Below are 23,505 nucleotides of genomic sequence, written 5' to 3'. Positions count from 1 at the left end.
TATATTCTGCAATGGTTCGACGTTAATGTGCAAGAACCCAGATCTTCCGTTTGCGTCGGTTCTGTTGGTTCAGTGCAAAACTTCTCATTGGTCTTCTGGAATGAAGACCATCCTGATGGAATCTTCTACGCAATGTTTGGCCTGAGATACGAATCCCTGTTGCCCGGGATAAGTCATTCCCAATATTTCTGGCAGCTGATGTTGGGCGCCTGCGAGCCGACAGTTGGAGGAAACGATCCTGCTATGGTGTTGTCATACGACGACGACCACTTCCGAGGTATGTCGTTCACATTTTCGTCTCTCTGTGCTTTCTACTGCTGAAAGTAAAGTCACTATCCTGACTCTACCAAAGTGTCAGATGCCTTTTAGTGTCATGTTACTACAATGCTCAACACAAATTAAATAAAGCTATTGCTGATACTGGAATGCTCATGGTGTGTCAAAATAGGAAAGGCCGCTGGACCTGGTGGCAAACCAGTTCGATTTTACACAGAGTACGGGAAGGAACTTGGCCCCCCCCCCTTCTTGCAGCTGTGTACCGTAGGTCTCTAGAAGAGCGTAGCTTTCCAAAGGATTGGAAAAGGGCACAGGTCATCCCCGTTTTCAAGAAGGGACATCGAACAGATGTGCAGAACTATAGACCTATATCTCTAACGTCGATCAGTTGTAGAATTTTGGAACACGTATTATGTTCGAGTATAATGTCTTTTCTGGAGACTAGAAATCTACTTTGTAGGAATCACTCGAAAAAGACGATCGTGTGAAACCCAGCTCGCGCTATTCGTCCACGAGACTCAGAGGGCCGTAGACACGGGTTCCCAGGTAGATGCCGTCTTTCTTGACTTCTGCAAGGCGTTTGATACAGTTTCCCACAGTCGTTTAATGAACAAAGTAAGAGCATATGGGCTATCAGACCAGTTGTGTGATTGGATTGAAGAGTTCCTAGACAACAGAACGCAGCATGTCATTCTCAATGGAGAGAAGTCTTCCGAAGTAAGAGTGATTTCTGGTGTGCCGCAGGGGAGTGTCGTAGGATCGTTGCTGTTAACAATATACATAAATGAACTTGTGGATAACATCGGAAGTTCACTGAGGCTTTTTGCGGATGATGCTGTAGTATATCGAGAGGTTATAACAGTGGAAAACTGTACTGAAATGCAGGAGGATCTACAATGAATTGACGCATGGTGAAGGGAATAGCAATTGAATCTCAATGTACACAAGTGTAATGTGCTTCGAATACATAGAAAGAAAAATCCTTTATCATTTACCTACAATATAGCATGTCACCAACTGGTAGCAGTTAATTGGTTCAAATGGCTCTGAGCACTATGCGACTTAACTTCTGAGGTCATCAGTCGCCTAGAACTTAGAACTAATTAAACCTAACTAACCTAAGGACATCACACACAGCCATGCCCGAGGCAGTATTCGAACCTGCGACCGTAGCGGTCGCTCGGCTCCTGACTGCTGCGCCTAGAACCGCACGGCCACTCCGGCCGGCAGCAGTTAATTCCATAAATTATCTGGGAGTAGGCATTAGGAGTGATTTAAAATGGAATGACCATATAAAATTAAACGTCGGTAAAGCAGATGCCAGACTGAGATTCATTGGAAGAATCCTGAGGAAATGCAATCCGAAAACAAAGGAATTAGGTTACAGTACACTTCTTCGCCCACTGCTTGAATACTGCTCACCGGTGTGGGATCCGTACCAGATAGATTGATAGAAGAGATAAGATCTAACGGAGAGCAGCGCGCGTTACAGGATCATTCAGTAATCGCGAAAGCGTTACGGAGATGATAGATACACTCTAGTGGAAGACTCTGCAAGAGAGACGCTCAGTAGCTCGGTACGAGGATTTGTTGAAGTTTCGAGAACATACCTTCACCGAAGAGTCTAGCAGTATATTGCCCCCTCCTACGTATATCTCGCGGGGAGACCATGAGGATAAAATCAGAGAGATTAGCGCCATACAGAGGCATACCGACAATCTTTCTTTCCACGAACAATACGAGACTGGAACAGAAGGGAGCACCGATAGAGGTACTCAAAGTACCCTCCGCCACACACCGTCAGGTGGCTTGCGGAGTATGGATGTAGATGTAGACGCCACTGAGGTAGCAGTATACATGCCAGTAGTAAAGCAAGCCAGTAGTAAACACCGCCCATTATATGGTCTCTAACTGGGTAATTCGTGAAGCGCCCAGTGACGTAGACTGATTTTTGCAGTACTATTCCAAACATTCGTTGAGCAGTGTATTAAATCTGGAAAGTGACACGTGTAAAAATATGAGTGCTTCAGCTAAAATGGTTTTTTTCGTGGAGGGGGGGGGGGGGGCGCAGGAGGAGGGGGAGGGTGGGGGAAATTATGATTCATATCACACCATGACACCTCCCGGCCCCTCAACTTTGGATTCGGGTTTGTCGATGAATCCACGAAAAGACGGGTTCTACTGTTATCGTCATAACGAGGCAGGCGCCAGCTTCCTCGTATCTGGAAGCAGGGCAAAGCAATTTAGACACAGGCCGGCAGCAGCCCGCCCCAGCAGTACAGACTGTGCTACGCCGCAGAGCCCGCGCGGCCCCTGGGCGGAAGCCCCGCGCTGGCAGGCTTTAATTCGACCTCTGGAAAATTTTAATCACTGTTAAATAATCGACGCTGGCGGCGCAACGCATTATTTCCTAATTCAGTAAAGCCGGTCGGAACCGCAGCAGCTCGCGCCTGCAGGAGCAGCGTCGGCGGCGGGGGCGGCGTCGGCGGCGGCGGCAGAAGCGGCGCCCAGAACAATGGCCGAGCCGGCGGCGGCGCGGCTCAAAGTAATTGGACTCCTGCGAGTGTAAACCGGCCGAGGTGGGGGCGGCGGGGGCCTCGACGGCGCAGAAGCCGGGGGAAGTGAAGTCGGCGCGCGCCGGAATTCTTTTGAGGAGCGTCGCTTCCATTAATAGCGCGTCCCTCTCGGGCCGTTCCCTCTTTTCTAATTTAATTGAGCATAGACGCGGGGGCGATCAAATGCATAACAGACGGCGCGAGCGCGCGCCGCGGGGATTAGTGCAGCGGCCGGCCGCCAGACGTCGCCTTCGTCGCCGTCGCCGGTTCACTCGTTGTAATGAAATTTCTGGACGTCTGGCCGACAGACCTCGCTCCGTCTGCGAGGGAGATGCCACTTGCTGTCGAGGCGGCGCCCCGGTGTCGCGCGGATAGCTTCTCTCGGGTCGGAGGCGGGCGAGTCGTCCTTACTCGCTGCGGCGGTGGGGGAACTGAAAGAAATTTTGTAATCTTCGAGCGCACTGCTCCAGCACCTCTAATGGTGTTCTCGAGAAGATTTTCACCGACGGTATTTGGCTACCAAGTTTTTCGCGACTGAATCCTTCGGATGAAAAGTTCTCGGTTAACTTCCTAGGTGAAATTCGAGTAAAATCGCAAGCTTTCAATGACTCCTTCGATCATCGCCGTCAAGGGGTACACTGTCATGAAAGTGGCCAGGTCTCCCAGAGGACGGCGTCTTGTACAGTGACCATATCCTCAAAGACCTCACAGTTCACCTCATTTTAATAAGGCACAGATGAATAAAATACTTTTTTATTAAATTTATTCGTAGCTCTGTAAACTTTCTATCATTAGCTGCATTAGGTATCAAGACATTAGCTATTGGTGACACATGAAAAAATTGCTCTGGACTGGGACTCGAACATGGATTACCCGCTTGTCGCGACCATTCGTCTAGACTAACTATTTTTGTGAGCGATTGTCTGAACTGCTTCTCTATTACAAAATACAAAATTTCAAGTAGGAATGTTGATAAAAATTAAATTTGCTTGAACAAATAATCAAAGGTCTTACGCGAAAAAGTACTTCCTCTGAAACTAACTTTTGTCCATTGACTAGAAATCACAGAGTACAGCTAACTAAGGAAACAATTTTGTACGGATATCGTTTTTTTAGTTATCCAGTGTAAAAAGAATAACAGAAAACACCTTTACTTAACGTAAGAAACAGAAAAAAATCGCCAAGATGCTCCTGGTGTGTAACGACCGCTCGTTTTGAAGACGACAGTTGCGGACATCCCTTTGGGAAGCAACGTCGAGCCCTTGATGAGGATGAGATTAGAGCTACACCTGTCAACACCGGTCACCGGGGAAGTTCCAAACTGCGGGTCGTATTGGAAAAAATGCTTCCTAAACAGTTATCAAATGTGGACTGGTATCTCACATTCCAGTCAAGAACAATTGCCAAGATGAGAAGCATAGAAGTAGATGACCTCGGTGTAGCAAAGCAGCTTACATCATTTAATAAAGGCAAGGCCTCCGGTCCAGATTGTATACAACTAAGGTTCCTCTCAGAGTATGCTGATAAAATAGCTCCATATTTAACAATTATATACAACCGCTCGCTCACAGAAAAATCCGTATCTAAAGACTGGAAAATCGCTCATATTACACCAAAACCAAAAAAGGGAAGTAGGAGTAATCCGTTGCATTACAGGCCCATATCACTAACGTCCATTTGTAGTAGGGTTTTGGAACATATACTGTATTCGAACATTATGAATTGCCTCGGAGAAACGATTTATTGACACATAGCACGGATTCAGAAAATATTGTTCTTGTGAAACACGACAAGCTCTTTATACTCATCAAGTAATGAGTGCTATCGACAGGAGACGTCAAATTGATTCCATATGTTTAAATTTCCAGAAGGCTTTCGACACAGTTCCTCACAAGCGTCTTCTAACCAAACTGCGTGCCAATGGGATATTGCCTCAGTTGTGCGACTGGATTCGTGATTTCCTGTCAGAAAGGTCACAGGTCGTAGTAATAGACGGAAAGTCATCGAGTAAATCAGAAGTAACATCCGGCGTTCCCCAAGGAAGTGTTATAGGCCGTCTATTGTTCCTAATCTATATTAACGACATAGGAGACAATCTCAGCAGCCGTCTTAGATTGTTTGCAGATGATGTTGTCGTTCACCGTCTTGTAAAGACATCAGATGACCAAAATGAATTGCAGAACTATTTAGATGAGATATCTGTATGGTGCGAAAAGTGACAATTCACCCTGAATAAAGAAAAGTGTGAAGTTATTCACATGAGTACTAAGAGAAATACGCTAAATTAATGAAGGTTGTAAATTCAACTAAATACTTAGGGATTACAATTACAAATAATCTAAATTTGAACGATCACATTGATAATGTTGTGGGCAGAGAAAACGAAAGACTGCGATTCATTGACAGAACACTGAGAAGGTGCAACAGGTCTACTAAAGAGACTGCTTACACCACGCTGTCCGCCCTATTTCTAGAATATTGCTGTGCGGTGTGGAACTCTCGTCAGGTAGGACTGACGGATGGCCGTCCGTGGTGGCCGAGTGGATCCAGGCGCTACAGTCTGGAACCGCACGACCACTATGGTCTCAGGTTCGAATCCTGCCTCGGGCATGGATGTGTGTGATGTCCTTAGGTTGGTTAGGTTTAAGTAGTTCTAAGTTCTAAGCGACTGATGACCTCAGAAGTTAAGTCCCATAGTGCTCAGAGCAATTTGAACCATTTTTTGAACTGGCGGATGACATCGAAAAAACTTCAAAGAAGAACAACTCGTTTTGAATCATCGCGAAATAGGGGAGATAGTACCACGGACATGATACGTGAACTTGAGTGGCAATCATTAAAAACAAAGGCGTTTTTCGTTGCGACGGGATCTTCTCATGAAATTTCAATCACCAATTTTTTCCTCCGATTGCGAAAGCATTCTTTTGGCACCCACCTACATAGGGAGAAATGATTATCACGGTAAAATAAGGGAGATCATGGCTCTCACAGAAAAATTTCAGTGCACCTTTTCACCATGCGTCGTTCGAGAGTGGAACGGCAGAGAGACAGCTTGAAGACGGTTCATTGAACCCTCTGCCACGCACTTTTTTGTGAATAGCAGAGTAATCACGTAGATGTAGATTATGTGGTATCCTGTAAGCAAGAATGTTCAAATATTAATCACGATCTTGGGGCCAGTTCTGAAGAGACAAAGGACGGCCATACCCTCTATCCAGCTGATCGCGTGCATCTTCGATGGTCCTGACACACAGTTATTTACTGCACCGGGAGGACCCTCCTCTGTCGCTGCGGGGCGGCTTTGATAGTGGCCCACATTTTGTTGGCCTGCCCCCTTTTAGCTGTGGTCAGGCAGACATTTGCGCTGCCTGATACGCTACCTGCCCTTTTATCTGATGACACTGTTATGGCTGGCTTAGTTTTAAGTTTTATTCGGGCAGGGGGTTTTTATCGTTTACTCTGAGTGTTATGTTCTTTTGTGTTGATTCTGGCCATTGGCCTACGATTTTAATCTGAGTTTTTAATGCGTTTCTCGGTGGCTGGCTTTCCTTTTTTGTTTGTATGGTCGGCCAACCGCCGTCTCACTCTGTGTGATTTTAGTTTGTCTTGTCTGGTCTTTGTCTAAGTCTCTCTTGTTCTGTGTTGTCTGTGATCTATTCTGTTACTCGTTTTTATTCTCTGTGGGTGTTTTTAGTATTTGGAAAAAGGGACCGATGACCACCGCAGTCTGGTCCCTTTAATCGCACAAACCAACCAACCTCTCAACTTGCATCATATTTGTGATATAATTACGATATAGTACAGCCAATCAGATTCCATTCTCTGCACATAAAAGTGAGAGCCTCACCAGTATTACGAGAGTCAAAAAAATGGTGGTCAAATGGCTCTGAGCACTATGAGACTTAACATCTATGGTCATCAGTCCCCTAGAGCTTAGAACTACTTAAACCTAACTAACCTAAGGACATCACACAACACCCAGTCATCACGAGGCAGAGAAAATCCCTGACCCCGCCGGGAATCGAACCCGGGAACCCGGGTGCGGCAAGCGAGAACGCTACCGCACTTGCGAGAGTCTGACTTACACCTCGTGGCTGGGGTGGTAGCAGTCATCGAAAGATTGGGACTAGACCCGCATATGAAACGACAAGACTTTTCAACCAGCAATAGTCTGTCGGCTAGGGAAGTATATATGGAAGTAAGTCTAATCACCAGACTTTGCGGTAGTGTTGTAGATTGAACTTCGATCCTCTTCTCAGTGCTCATGTACTCGTAGATTTGGCATAAGACACTGTTGAGGGGAGTCCGTCTGCCGAATGGGGACGTTAAGACTTGCAGTCACCTTGGTGCTATTCGTATTGCCACTTCACCCCCCCCCCCCCCCCCACACACACACACATACACACTGAGTTTCGCCCACTCCCTTCTCTCATCAATATCACCTGAATGAAGATGATTTACAAGTTCGTGGCGCCTTCCATCGGTAATGCTGGAATTCAATATGGTGTTGGCCCACTCTTAGCCTTGATGACAGCTTCCACTCTCGCAGGCATACGTTCAATCGTGTTCTGGAAGGTTTGTTGGGGAATGGCAACCCATTCTTCACGGAGTGCTGCACTGAGGAGAGGTGTCGGTGAGGTCTGGCAAAAAGTCGGCGTTCCGAAACATCCCAAAGGTGTTCTATAGGATTCAGGTCAGGACTCTGCGCAGGCCACTCCACTACAGGGATGTTATTGTCGCGCAACCACCCCACCACAAGCCATGCATTATGAACAGGTGCTCGATCGTGTTGAAAGATGCAATCGCCATCTCCGAATTGCTCTTCAACAGTGGGAAGCAAGAAGGTGCTTAAAATCTCAATGTAGGATTGTGCGGTGCTAGTGCCACTCAAAAAAAAGGGTGCCAGCCCCCTCCATGAAAAACACGACCACACCATGACACCATCGCTTCCGAGATTTGCTATTGGCACTACACACGCTGGAAGATGACGTTCACCGGGCATTCGCCACACCTGCTATCGGATCGCCACATTGTGTACCGTGATTCGTCGCTCCACACAACGTTTTTCCACAGTTCAATCGTCCATTGTTTATGCTCCTTACACCAAGCGATACGTCGTTTTGCATTTATGATGTGTGGCTTATGAGCAGCCGTTCGACCATGAAATCCAAGTTTTCTCACCTCCCGCCTAACTGTCATAGTACTTGCAGTGGATCCTGATGCAGTTTGGAATTCCTGTGTGATGATCTGGATAGATGTCTGCCTATTACACATTTCGACCCTCTTCAACTGTCTGCGGTGTCCGTCGGTCAACAGACGAGGTTGGCCTGTACGCTTCTGTGCTGTAAGTGCCCCCTCACGTTTCCATTTCACTATCACATCGGAAACAGCGGACCTACGGATGTTTAGGAGTGTGGAAATCCCGCGTACGGATGTGTGACACAAGTGACACCCAATCACCTGACACGTTAAAGTCCGTGAGTTTCGCGAAGCGCCCCATTCTGCTCTCTCACGATGTCTAATGACTATTGATGTCGCGGATATAGAGTACCTGGCAGTAGGTGACAGCAAAATGTACCTAATATGGAAAAACGTACGTGTTTGGGGGTGTCGGGATACTTTTGATCACACAGTGTACGTTCCGCGTAAACGCGTTATAATATCTATCAGGGTTCGCTGCCACACGATAATTACGTCCCACACTGGACCTCTGTAAATAGCTGTACTTTAATTATAAGCAACTGGTACATTATTTGTAGCGAACTGAAGTTCAACTGGTTACATACGGGTAATGACATCATCCTGAAGCCAGTGCGTGAACTCTCGAAACGGGTCGTGGAAGAAAATAAAACTGGTTGAGAAAGATAATTGTTTTAATTTATCCTTCATGTCTTCACTTTTCTGAGATGTATGTCGATAAAAATTAATGTTATATATGCTTGTATGAAAAAGTGATATAATCAAGAATTGGATGAAAAGCATGTGGGAAATTGAGTTTACGACAGCTGGGCTGCTTCGCGGCGCCAGGCTCGTGGACGCGCAGCCCACTGCGGCTTTTGTCGCTAGCGCAGCACTATCGGCCATAACTAGCGACCTATTAGACCGAAACCGCAACGGCGCGCTGAAACCACGACAGCCAATGGACACGTCCATGCCGGGCCGTGAATGCGTCGCTCTCGCGCCTGCCTAATAGCCCGTGTTCGGCGGCGCGTGTGCGCTGCCACCCATTTCCCGCAGTGGCTGACACTTTGCGCTCGCACAGACATTGCAGCTTTTTATCGGTTCTGAAAGGCACAGTGGTGTCTCTCTGCTATCTAAAAGCTACACGTTGTTCGCATGTCAAACGGGTACACATCAGGGTAAAATCAGCGGTTAGACAAAAAGAAAAATGAATTTTGCTGGAACCTGTTAAATTGCAACTCAGTTGCGTGGTATCTGCAGTGTATTTTTGCTTTAGTTGCGGTTATATCCCAATTTCAGCACGACACGTTAGTTTAAAAGCGTTGTCCTGAAACTAATACGAGGTACACACCAAATCTGATAACTCGGAATGTTAGCCTTATAACGTAACGTATCGCACACTGAGCAGAGACTAGACTGTGGATTGCAAACCAAAGAAAGACGAAACTCGTAATTGACGGTATCTCACGCAACCGCGATCTCTGTTGGTATAATGAATGAGAAACACCGTCTGGATAACTTTCTTTATTTTTGATGAGCGGTTTCGACCTGAAAAAAAAAAAACTAAACTCCTCCCGGATAGGCCATGGAGGACCAACGGTACCGACCGGCCGCCATGTCATCCTCAGGCCACAGGCGTCACTGCATGCGGATATGGAGGGGCTTGTGGACAGCACACCGCTCCCCGGCAATATTTCAGTTTACGGGACCGGACCCGCCCGCTTCTTCTCAATCAAGCAGCTCCTCTGTTTGCCTATCATGGGCTCAGTGCACCTGGTCAGCGCCAGGCAGACCGAATGGTCAGCCATCCAAGTAGCCCGAAAACACATCACTTCGGTGATATGACAGGAACCAGTATTACCACTACGGCCAGGCCTTTTGCGGTTTCGATCTGACTGGCAGATAATCTTACATCTGAGTTAAGAAAAGGAAAAATTGAGGACCGACAATACAAAAATTACGTTTCTGTAATTCTAAAAATAATAACGACAGTGGAACTACGAACAACATTACAACATCATAAACTTACTCATATCTAGTGTTGAAAGTGCAGTTTGTCAGTAGTGCCAATAATGTACATAAACCTACATAAAACGGTAACCGAGAGTGCGATGGGGAAGGTTACAAACTCAGTTACGTGACCTGTACACAAGTCAACGCCCTCACACAGAAGCAAGTACACCGATTCAGTGGAACGAATATTCTTCCATCATAAGATAAGAAAATTATTAATCTAAAATTAAGTATCAATCTAAAATTATTATTATAGCACATTTCCGTATTAATGATGGCTTGTGTAGAGAATACTTAAACTGAGAACAAAATGCCAGAAGAAATCTGATTACAGTGTTCTTTAAAATTTATCAATGTAGTGGCCGCCATTATGAGGGCGCCGATTTGTGCACAAGTAATGTCACTGACCCTGCATCCTTCCCCATTTCTTCCTCTGTACTTCATTAGTAGTTCGTTACAATCTTACCACTACTGACAAAATGCACAGTGCAGTACTACGTATGCATATGTTACCAATATTTTAATGTTTTTTTCTAGAACGATTGTCGCTATTATTCATAGTGTTAACTCATCTAATTTTTATACCCTCGCTTCTCATTTTTTTCCTTTTGCCAACTGGAAACTGCAGATGATATGCAGGTCAGACCGAAACCACTCATGGTTAATAAAAAACAATGATCCATGAGACTTTTTCCATTCAGTATAGAGACGAAAGTATCAAGAATCAGCATAAATGGAAATAACAACCTTAGTGTCACAGAGTCGGCTTACTGCAGGAGTATTACTACTTTCATAAGAAAAATAACGGAGACATCAGAAGAAGACTAGCATTAACTTGAAGGAAAATCTTCTGAAAATATACGTCTGGTCAACATAATTCTATACAACTGAATCATGCACAGTGAGAAAACCGGAAAGAGATAATCGAAGTGTTTGTGTCGTGGTGTTACACAAGGGTGCAGAAACTCAGTGAACTGATAAGAATCGGGAGGAAAGGGAACATAACTATGGAAACCAATAACCATAAAAAGTGGCAAGTTCAAAGGATATATGTTTGGACATCACGAAATACCTTCTGTGGTACTAAAGGGAACAGTTGATTAAAAAAAAACTGAGAAGAAGTTGCCATACAGGATAAGGAGCTGTGGTGGCCACATCAAATCCGTAAAAATGGTTCAAATGGCTCTGAGCACTATGGGACTTAACGTCTGAGGTCATCAGTCCCCTAGTACTTACAAGGGAACCTCCCCATCGCACCCCCCTCAGATTTAGTTATACGTTGGCACAGTGGATAGGCCTTGTAAAACTGAACACAGATCAATCGAGAAAACAGGAAGAAGTTGTGTGGAACTATAAAAAAATAAGCAAAATATACAAACTGAGTAGTCCATGTGGAAGATAGACAACATGAAGGAAAGCATGAGGTTAGGAGCGCCGTGGTCTCGTGGTTAGCGTGAGCAGCTACGAAACGAGAAGTTCAAAAAATGGTTCAAATGGCTCTGAGCACTATGCGACTCAACATCTTAGGTCATAAGTCCCCTAGAACTTAGAACTACTTAAACCTAACTAACCTAAGGACATCACACACACCCATGCCCGAGGCAGGATTCGAACCTGCGACCGTAACAGAAACGAGAAGTCCTTGGTTCAAGTCGCCCCTCGAGTGAAAAGTTTAATTTTTTATTTTCAGACAATTATCAAAGTTCAGGCACTCACACATAATCAACTTCGCTCTCCAAAATTCCAGGACATTTTCAGATTTGCTTGGATACATGCAGGATTTGACGGTCTATACACGGAAAAATATGAAAACGTTAAAAACATATGTTTTGACAGAGCACAGGGAAAACTGTGCGACTGTGAAACTGTTGCATTCATTTGCTGCAGTTTATGTGACAAACTCTTATGTTGTCGTCACTTTTTTGGGATTGATTATCACATCCACAAGAAAACCTAAATCGGGCAAGGTAGAAGAATCTTTTTATCCATTCGCCAAGTGTACAAGTTAGGTGGGTCGACAACATATTCCTGTCATGTGACGCACATGCCGTCACCAGTGTCGTATAGAATATATCAGAAATGTTTTCCTGTGGAGGAATCGGTTGACCTATGACCTTGCGATCAAATGTTCTCGGTTCCCATTGGAGAGGCACGTCCTTTCGTCTATTAATCGCACGGTTTTGCGGTGCGGTCGGAAAACACAGACACTAAACTTATTACAGTGAACAGAGACGTCAATGAACGAACGGACAGATTATAACTTTGCGAAAATAAAGAAAGTAAAACTTTTCATCCGAGGGAAGACTTGAACCAAGGACCTCTCGTTCCGCAGCTGCTCACGCTAACCACGAGACCACAGCGCTACTAAACCCACACTATCCTTTATGTTGCATATCATACGCATGGACTACACAGTTTGTATATTTTGTTTATTTTTTTCATAGTTCAACACAACTTCTTCCTGTTTTCTCGATTGATCTGTGTTCAGTTTTTCAAGGCCTATCCACTGTGCCAACTTATAACTAAATCTGAGGGGGGTGCGATGGGGAGGTTCCCTTGTTAGAACTACTTAAACCTAACTAACCTAAGGACATCACACACATCTATGCCCGAGGCAGGATTCGAACCTACGACCGCAGCAGCAGCGCCGTTCCGGACTGAAGCGCCTAGGCCACAGCAGCCGTCTGGAACAGTAACAATCAGAAATTAGTTACGGGCATCTGTCAGGAGAGAGCTAGCGTGGAACAACCATGCTACAGAGAAAACAGATCACAAGCTGATATTCACTATCAGTAACCTAAGGAACCATCACCATTCATGCACGAAACACGTGGCTCACAAAATACTCGTTCTATCAGTTACTGAGTATTGCTCGTCAGTATGGGCACCTGGCAGGTAGAATTAATAAAAGAGATAGACATGATCCAAAGAAGAGCGGCGCGTTTCATCACACACTCACTTAGTAAGCGCGAGAACGTCACGGTGACGTTTATCAAATTCTAGTCGGAGACGGTACAAGAGACTCCTTTTACCTGTAGGAAATTGCGGCGAAAGCTACGCCTATATCTAACAATTTCAGTCCGTTACCAACTTCATCCTTGTTATCAACGATCTGTTTGAAATTATTTCATAATTTACACCACAGTGTACTGTCACTTTTCAGTGTCACTTCAACTTTAAAAATCTTAAACACGTTAGCTACTTTCAGAGATAAACTGCCGAAATACGGAACCGTGGCCCTCTTAACATTCCATATGGCATTCCCATTTACTTTTACATGGTGTTTCTTGCATATCATTTTTTGCAGTATATTGTCATGAGACCTACCAGCGCTGGCTAACTGTCTTAAAATATTCAGTTCATTCATTCTATCCTGTCTACCATACAGTAATTAAGTAGAAAGTTTTTGACTATTTGAATTACAAGAGATATGATGTATCAAAATGTCTGTTGCCAACAGCTTTTTGTATACGTTGCAGGCATGTGTGTCATCTAGCTTCATGACATTCAGAGCAAGGAGTTAAGGTTCCATTACTTTCTTTTTCAACAATGAATTCAGTTTTATCACTCAAATAAGTAAATCATTCTGTAATATCCCTGTCCCCACATCTATCAAAAGTAATGTATTGTCCCAATACCGCTTACAGCACAGGATTTTATTGGTGGGGTGCTGTGCAATAGTGAAAATTCTCTGTTAGGGATTATTAAAAAGAAAAAAGTCTGGTATTGTTCCAGGTATACCTGGAGCCCGTCTTCTGTGCCTACGATTTTTTGTTACAAGAGAAATAGTTATATTTAAGAACAGGTAACCAAAGTTCAATGAATGCAACGATTTCTTTTTGTGGTAATTTGAATACGTTGACTCTAATCATCTCAACAGCATAACACAGATATATTCACATAAATACTTCAACAATCACTAATGCATCATGGGAAATGTCAGTAACAGGCTTATCACTGATTTTATTAATCAATGAAGAATTACTATTCACTAAAAGCACTCCGTCATCAGGCCATAAGTGGCCCATCGGGACCATCCGACCGCCGTGCCATCCTTAGTTGAGGATGCGGATAGGAGAGGCGTGTGGTCAGCACACAGCTCTCCCGGTCGTTACGATGGTTTTCTTTGACCGGAGACGCTACTATCCAATCGAGTAGCTCGTCAATTGGCATCACGAGGCTTAGTGCATCCAGAAAAATGGCAACAGCTCATGGCGGCCCGGATGGTCACCCATTAAAGTGCCGGCCACGCCCGACAGCGCTTAACATCGGTGGTCTGTTGGGAACCGGTGTATCCACTGGGGCAAGGCCGTTGCCTACTATTCACTAAAAATATCTCCAAAAGCGTAAAACCCCAGGAAAAATTTATAGGGTTCACAACTTTATACAGTGGTCTCTTCCTAGAGTTTACAATCCGTCTAATGGGTTCCACTTTATTGCGGATTTTTAATTGTTACCTAAGCTGTGGAATCATCAGATCCATGACAGAACATTGCATCTTTGTGCTTCAGTCAATAAGTAAGAAGTCCTTTATAACAATTTTTTAGCTTTTATTGCACCTTCTTCTTAAGTAAAGGTAATCAGACTATTCCTCATCGCCGGCCGGTGTGGCCGAGCGGTTCTAGGCGCTTCAGTCTGGAACCGCGCTACCGGTATGGTGGCAGGTTCGAATCCTGCCTCGGACATGATTGTATGTGATGTCCTTAGGTTAGTTAGGTTTAAGTAGTTCTAAGTTCTAGGGGACTGATGACCTCAGATGTTGTCGCTTAGTGCTCAGAGCCGTTTGAACCATTTGAACTATTCCTCATCCTACTCTTCAATTCTTTATTACACAATCGACATTTAGAATGTATTGTTCAGGGCTTCTTTGGGATTTTCTGGTCTTCAGCTACATGGAAACATCCTGAAGAAGATCGCACAGGAGCATCGAAATGTCAGTTCTGTGCAACCAAACTGAAGAAGAACATGTTGCGGCCTAATAACGTAGAACGTATTACCTCTAATGGCAACACGCACGAAAAAAAACTGGAAATTTGTGGTAAGTTCCATTGGGACCAAACTGCTGAGGTCATCGGTCCCTAGGCTTACACACTACTTAATCTAACGCAAACTAACTTACGCAAAGGACAACACACACGCCCTTCCCTTGCCCGATGGAGGACTCGAACCTCCGACGGAGAACGAACGAAACCATGCAGACCTACAATGTGGATGTAGTTTCGTAATGTAAAGGCACTGGCGGCCAGGAGTGGTCTCTTCAGACGAATGCCTCCAGAGCAGCTTTGACCACTGCCACTAGTTCCAACAGCCTTCCGCACGTGCGCTAGTGAATCTTCAGTGAAGAGCCTCACGTGTAACTCCTTATTACAGTTTGCCGCTACGCCGAAAATCTCAATCGAGGTTTTTAGGGAGTCGGTAGCAGGTGCAAGGTAGCCAGGCCTGGCCAGTGAGTAGTCCCTCGCCCCCCCCCCCCCCCTCCCCTTCCCCAAGCGTCTCTAATATTAGACTCCCGCGGCCGCCGCCACCACCGGCCATTATGCCGGCATCGACTGGAAATTATAGTCGGCCGACACGAAAACTCTTTTTCGCCCCGCGCAGCGCAGCGCAGCGCCGAGTGCTCCCGACGGTCGGTGGGAGCTCGCTGCTCGCTGTTCGTCGAGACATACATCAAGCGCCGCAACGGCACGCGCCGCCGCGAGCCAGCGCCTTATCTGCGGACCATCTCCAGTTCCTGCCCCTCCCCTGCCACAGACTCTTTTCCCCTCCCTCCCCCTCCTGGCCCCACCCGTAGTCCCCGCCACGCCAAGTACTGCGAAAGCAGTCTCCTTCCCCTCTCCCCCCACCCCCTCCCTCCACCGATATTCACCGCCGCCTGCCGCTGCTGGTTAAACAGCCGTTTATAAATCTGCGTTGTATTCATAGCCAGAAATAAAATATTGACTCCCTGATAGCGGCGAATTTCCGACGCTCGATAACCGAAGGAGGCGCGCGAGGAGCGGCAGCGAGGCCCTTCCTTTCTCGGCAGTCCCTTGAGGGCCGGGCACCGCCCTTCTGTTCACTCCGCGCCGATAAGGCGCGCTCTGCCCTTTTCGTAGGAGCTGCGGAGTGCTTATCTCCGTTTATGAAGACCCTACGCTCGAGTCGCCATTCAATAAGTAATGCGGCGAGTCGCTACTCGGCGTACTGTTTACAACAGTCTACCAAATACGGGAGAACACTTCTGCGAAATCGTTACTGTTAAGTTCTGCAGTCCGAAGGACGCAGCCTGGTTTGCTTGGTGGCCAACACTTCGACAATGTGCTGTCGTTACAGGAGCGTGTAACAAACGCGACACTGCGACAAAGGATTGAAGAATGTGTCAGGATGCGTGGTGACAATATGCTGCACTGCCAATAGTGTCTACTTCTACGAGGGGCGTTCAGAAAGTAAGCTCCGATCGGTCGCGAAATGGAAACGACTATGAAAATCCGATAAACCTTTGCACAGATGTGTTGGGTAGTGTCTCTAGTATAACCCCAGTTAGCATCACGTCGCTCTTCTCATTTCTGAGCTCGCAGTGAGTGCGTAAAGATGTCTAGAAAATAGTGTCTGCCGCCAAGTACGAGGGCCTGGTGAGAAATTTCGCCTGAAGCTATGCAGCTAACATTACATAACTGTCGTGCTGTTTCTTCTTCAAGACAATTCTCAGCCGCATTCTGCAGGGGCAATGAAGATGCTCCTGCATCGTTTTCAAATGGAAATGTGAGATTACCCACAATACAGTCCGCAATTGTCTCCCCCTGAGTTTCATCTCTGGTCACATGAACCGCTGTCTTTGAAGACAACATTTTGACACAGACAACGAGGTGTAGGCCAGCGTGGAGAATTGGCGGAAAGCACTGGCGGCTGCCTTCTATGATGAGGCTATTGAAAAGTTGGTACAACGCTATGACAAAAGTCTAAGTCAGAACGGCGACTACGTAGAGAAGTAGCTGAAAGGTGTAGCTAATTGTTACAAGTAAAACATTTCTGATGTTCACTGTGGTTTCAATTTGGCAATCAATCGGAGCTTACTTTCTGAACAGGCCTCGTATATAACAAACAGATGGGAAGGAGAATGCAGATTGTCCCACTTCGCAAGAGGTTCTGGTTTACTGACTTACCATTATAAGAACCTTTCCTCTAGTTTTGACCATAACAACTTCCTGCAGGTGTTTCCGTGCAATTTTTTACCTCTCCGTTTTCCTGTAATACCAAGAACCAGATTTTCGTATTTATACTTGTATATCGTTTGTGGCTCAAAATGGCTCTGACAAGGGAACCTCCCCATCGCACCCCCCTCAGATTTAGTTATAAGTTGGCACAGTGGATAGGCCTTGATAAACTGAACACAGATCAATTGAGAAAACGGGAAGAAGTTGTGTGGAACTGTGAAAAAATAAGCAAAATATACAAACTGAGTAGTCCATGGGCCACATAAACAACATAATGGACAATGTAAGCTTAGGAGCGCCGTGGTCCCGTGGTAGCGTGAGCAGCTGCTGAACGAGAGGTCTTTGGTTCAAATCTTCCTTCGAATGAAAATTTTACTTTCTTTATTTTTGCATAGTTATTATCTGTTCGTTCGTTCATTGACATCTCTGTTCACTGTAATAAGTTTAGTGTCTGTGTTTTGCGACCGCATCGCAAAACCGTGCGATTAGTAGACGAAAGGACGTGCCTCTCCAATGGGAACAGAAAACATTTGATCGCAAGGTCATAGGTCAACCGATTCCTACCACAGGAAAACACATCTGATATATTCTATACGACACTGGTGACGGCATGTGCGTCACATGACAGGAATATGTTGGTTCAAATGGCTCTGAGCACTATGGCACTTAACATCTATGGTCATCAGTCCCCTAGAACTTAGAACTACTTAAACCTAACTAACCTAAGGACAGCACACAACACCCAGCCATCACGAGACAGAGAAAATCCCTGACCCCGCCGGGAATCGAACCCGGGAACCCGGGCGTGGGAAGCGAGAACGCTACCGCACGACCACGAGATGCGGGCAGGAATATGTTGTCGACCCACCTAACTTGTACACTTGGCGAATGGGTAAAAAGATTCTTCTACCTTGCCCGATTTAGGTTTTCTTGTGGATGTGATAATCACTCCCAAAAAAGTGATGAAAACATGAGTTTGTCACATAAACTGAAAATAAAAAATTAAACTTTTCACTCGATGGAAGATTTGAACCAAGGACCTTTCGTTCCGCAGCTGCTCACGTTACCACGAGACCACGCCTCTCCTTCGTTCCCATCGTCCTTAATGTTGCCTATCTTCCCATGAACTACTCAGTTTGTATATTTTGCTTATTTTTTCACAGTTCCACACAACTTCTTCCTGTTTTCTCAATTGATCTGTGTTCAGTTTTTCAAGGAGTATGCACTGTGCCAACTTATAACTAAATCTGAGGGTGGTGCGATGGGGAGGTTCCCTTGTGAGCACTATGGTACTTAATTTCTGAGGTCATCAGTCCCCTAGAACTCAGTATTACTTAAACCCAACTAACCTAAGGACATCACACACATCCTGCGACCGTAGCGGTTGCGCGGTTCCAGACTGTAGCGCCTAGAACCGCTCGGTCACACCGGCCGGCTATCTTTTGTGTAACGATAATATATTTACAATAAGACAAATTATTGAAAAACGTCGAGAATGTGGCTTAGAAACGCATTTACTATTTATTGATTACGAGAACAATTTGATAATACATTGTCTGGAAAATATTGGGTATATAAGATTTTTTTAAACACCTTATTAATACCACAAATAATCTACCCATGTAAACACAAAGATGGGTACAAGTTCAGGTTCGAAAATGTTGGATGAGGTTTTAATAATTCAGTGTGTTCGATAATGGTGTAGTCTATTACCCACTCCATTTAATTTATACATTGACGACCCAGTTATCAAGTGGAAATAAGAAACAGAGTTAGAAATTAAAACAGAATCTAGCACACCATTAAATACTCCGTTATATGCTGGTGGCCAGGTAATACAGGAAACAGAAAATAGATTGACCCGACACCCATCATCTTACAGCTTAACTCTATCTTCAAGTAAGACAAAGGTAATGACTTTCGAAGGGCAGAATCCAGTTAGACTGAAAACAATAATAAATGAGAAAATTTGAGAACAAGCATCCCACTGCTGTTATCTAGGATGTGATATTAGTTTTAACTATGACAGCGACATTGACAAGAAGGTTAAAAAATATCAAGCTAACTTTGGGCGAAAAGCAGAAAACAAACGGTAATGACACACTATAACTTCATGGATGTATCCACATTTGTGTATGGTTCAGAATCATGGACAATAACAAAAAATGAAAAATCGCGTATACAGGCAGCAGAGATGAAATTCATGAGATATGTAAGAAGTTGTAATAAAATGAATGTAATAAGGAATTAAACAAGAACATAAGATTGAAAAATCTTTTCAGTTATTGACAAGGTCGAAGAGAATAGAACGATATAGATGGATAAGAGATAGTGAACTATTGGCCATCTGGAAAGTGGCCATGGTGGATATGGCTGATACAACTCTTTTTCTGTTGTATCGCTTTTTTCCCACGCCATTTGTGCCTTACTGTTAAAACCCCTCAAAATAACCGGTTTCTGAATTAACCGCTTTTCGGTTTTTTATTCTCATTCTTTCCTGCAATAAAAGTACAAATCGAACAAAGGCTGAAAAGTTTTGATTCACTCAATTTCAAAATACGCCGAAATAAAATATTAAATCAAATAGGCAAATAAAAGAAAACCTAGTCCGTTCAACGGTGGTTTAATACTACAAAAATCACTAGTGTTCTCCTATTGACTCTAATTTTTTTGAAACTCTGCTCAAAAATCATGTTGTAATCGGGGGTGAAACTGCTATTAGGGCATTATGAATTCTCAGTGCTAAAGGATGGAAACTAAGTTTGAATAACTCTGTTTTTCGTGTTACGTTATCCGTTTTCGATGGCTACAAGCAGACAAAGGCATATTACGTAGACACAAGATGCAGATCAGTTATTTTCTGTTTTTATTGTATACTACGAATGAATTGTTGCTAAGGTTTTAATTCGTTACTGCTGTCATAATTTTCTTCTTCTTTTGTTTCATACAAATGGCAGAGAAATCTTTAAGATGTCAAAACAAATAAATTATTGTACTTAATTGTTACGGCGCTTCTTAAAATATTTCCGAACCATGGTTAGTGCCATTGAGCAATACAAATGTCTGGCGGCGACAGCGAGAAAATATATACTAGGTGGAGACAAGTGCTGCAACTGCATGTACCCACGTACCTTAAGCCACGACTCATTCCAAACAGGGACATTAGTGTGTCAGCAATGCCATGTGTTTGTTGCTCGTTTCTGTCGGCATTGCTACTAACGTAACGCCGAGACCGGTTTTCCCATTACTAACAAACGAAAAATTTTAGCACTTCTGCTATGGCTAATTGATATTTCACATTTTTTACGCGGTTATTAGTAAAAATTGAAAAACATCTGCTATAACCTAGATCAATCAAATACTGTAAAGTACTGGTTACTTAGAACTAAAATACCGTTATAGATTTTAACTGGTCGGTTTTTTCCATCCTCACGAAAGGATAACTACATGGACTTCGTATGAGGTGGAAGGATGATAGAGGTCGGAATTGGTGATTCTAACATCTAATCGTTGTGACGATATGACGATGATGATGACACGTGGCTCTCTTTCTAGCTCGGATAACCGAAGAGTTTTAAGGCGACCGCTCGCGACAAGTGTTCAAGCCTCGGTACGGTACAAATTTTCATGTAACACCAATGTCCGAAAGATTCGTAGTTTCGAATAAATTTCATAAGTTTGTAGTTAGTGACCGTATATTTTCTTTTCCTCGCCGATATTGATGAAGGCGTTTTCATACCTTACATGTATAGATCCCCTTTTTGGTTTTTTACTCTCGTTTGACATTTATGTCGGCTTGATTTATTTATTTACTGTTCCCTGGGACCAAATTAAGGAGAAGTCTCCATGGTCATAGAACGAGTCAATACATTAAATTATAACACGATAATAGAAACAGATAAAATGAAATACAAGAAACGTATTCAGGCGACAATTCGTAAGTTTAGCTTATTTCAGATACTGTTCTAATGGTAAATAAAGCAGCATTTAGTTTCTGAACAAGATCCTGAACATGGGCTTTCCACAACAGCTTACTATCTATCCGAACGCCTAGGAACTTTAACTGTTCCGTCTCGCTTATAATATGCCCATTCTGTCTGATCAAACTATCAGTTCTTGTCGAATTGTGTTAGAAACTGTAAAAACTGAGTCTTACTGTGATTTAGCATCTAATTATTTTCCACAAGCCACGAACTTATTTCATGAACTACATTATTTGATAATGTTTCAATATTACACGCAAGATCCTTCACTACCAAGCTGGTGTCATCAGCAAACAGAAATATTTTTGAATCACCTGTAATACTAGAAGGCATATCATTTATATAAATAAGAAACAGCAGTGGCCCCAGCACCGACCCTTGGGGAACGCCCCACTTAACAGTGCCCCATTGGGACTGAACATCACTACCACTCTCAATATTGCGGAGAATTACCTTCTGCTTTCTGTTCTTAAAGTAAGAGGCGAACTAATTGTAAGCTACTCCCCTTACTCCATAATAGTCCAACTTCTGCAGTAATATTTTGTGGTCAACACAGTCAAAAGCCTCCGTTAAATCAAAGAAAACACCTAGCGTTCGCAACCTTTTATTTAATCCGTCCAAAACCTCTCAGAGAAAAGAGAATATAGCATTTTCAGTAGTGAACCAATACTAAAACCAAACTGTACATTTGACAGCAAATTATGTGAAATTAAACGCTCCAGTAACCTTGTATATACAACCTTCTCGATAACTTTAGCAAACACCGATGGCATAGAAATAGGTCTATAATTGTCAACATTATCCCTGTCTCCCTTTTTATAAAGTGGCTTCACTACCGAGTACTTTAATCGGTCAGGAAACCGACCACTCCTAAAGGAAAAGTTACAGACATGGCTAAGTACTGGGCTAACATACATAGAACAATACTTCAATATTCTGCTAGATACCCCGTCATATCCATGAGAGTTCTTGGTCTTTAGTGGTTTAATTAGTAATTCAATCTCCCTCTTGTCATTATCATGGAGGAGCATTTCAGGTAACAGTCTCGGACCATATTTTTCTACGAGCGCTATACGATTCCCTGTCCTGTTGGGACTAGGTTTCTATTTAGAATACTGTACATATATGCGACTTATCAGTAACACGGACATTCCCACTACGCACTGGCTCTATATCCTCGACCTGTCTCTGCAGACCACGCACTTCCTTTACGACTGACCATATGGTTTTAATTTTATCCTGATACTGGTCTTATGACTTGAATTACTTCCACTGCAGCAGAGCTGTGTGTGAAAGTCTGTTATTAGGCGGAAGTTCCCCACCGTGGACGATACACGAACATAGCATACTTGTAGGCTTCGATTGGGTAGGCCAGATCGAGCGCGTGGCGTGAGGGCGGTTCTCCGGCCTTGGAGCAGAGGAAGGGGCTGCGTCGGCAGATGCCATTGTAAAATATTCAGGGCGGTTCAGGGGCGAGATGGTGGTGCGAGCGCAACGACTGCTCCAGTTTTGTCATGCGTCGCTCGTGCGATTTACGACCGCCATATTGCACGCCACGGCGCATTCGTCCCGGCGTATAAAATATTGATATCTGGTGCGGCGGGCGCGTGCGGCACATCCTCGCATCGCCGTCGCCGGGGACGCGGCGAATATCATCGCAATAAAGGCGACAGATGTGTCTTGTCTTTCGGAAACGACCGATTTGTCTCCCGCGCCGCTGACTTGCGGCAGATCCGATCGCAGCTACTGTTGCGCAGCCGAAGACATCCAGGCCGCCTCGTGCGCCTGCGCGGTGTCCCAGTAGGCAAGTGATCTATTCCGGCTGCTAATCGCCCCTCGCGCCAGATGGAACTGTGGTAGGATTTGGATGGGTAGAGGGGGGAGGTAGTCGAAGAGGGGGAAAGACTGTCTGATACGAACAGTAGATCCCTCCGCTGGGGGAGATGGAGGAAGGGGTAGGGGTGTACTGTGGGGGGGGGGGGGGGCTCGCTAGCGCAGAATTAAATTCCAGCCAAACCCGAATCTGTGTGGATTATTATTTGTCACAGCGGCGCTACATATTTCATGCGATTATAAAATACTAATTGTGCTCTTGTCAGCGCCGAGGATTTATCGGCAGATGTAGAGATAATTGAATCTGGGCCCGGCGGAAATAAAATATTGTTGCGGTCGAATACTTTTTTAGCGTTTTATTTATTCAGCTGATGGGTTTTGACGAGTATGATTGTTCGGTTGTCGTGCAGGTTTCGTTGAATGACGGGCGTTGCCTTCCCCGGATTACGGTAAGTCGCTGGTTGGAATATT

General features: G+C 44.5%; 1 protein-coding gene and 1 pseudogene across 1 annotated transcript in view; one reads left to right on the top strand and one right to left on the bottom strand.

Annotated features, from left to right (window-relative positions):
- The window catches only part of LOC126260102 (cytotoxic granule associated RNA binding protein TIA1-like), a 1,041,743-nt gene that overhangs the window by 331,305 nt on the left and 686,933 nt on the right, over positions 1-23,505 (top strand). The window lies entirely within an intron of this gene.
- On the bottom strand, positions 14,225-14,342 carry LOC126260993 (5S ribosomal RNA; annotated as a pseudogene).

The sequence above is a fragment of the Schistocerca nitens genome, chromosome 5 (genome assembly GCF_023898315.1).
Source record: "Schistocerca nitens isolate TAMUIC-IGC-003100 chromosome 5, iqSchNite1.1, whole genome shotgun sequence".
NCBI classification, from domain to species: Eukaryota; Metazoa; Arthropoda; class Insecta; order Orthoptera; family Acrididae; genus Schistocerca; species Schistocerca nitens.
Note: the sequence above shows the minus strand (reverse complement) of the source record. Positions and strands in the feature narration are given on the sequence as shown.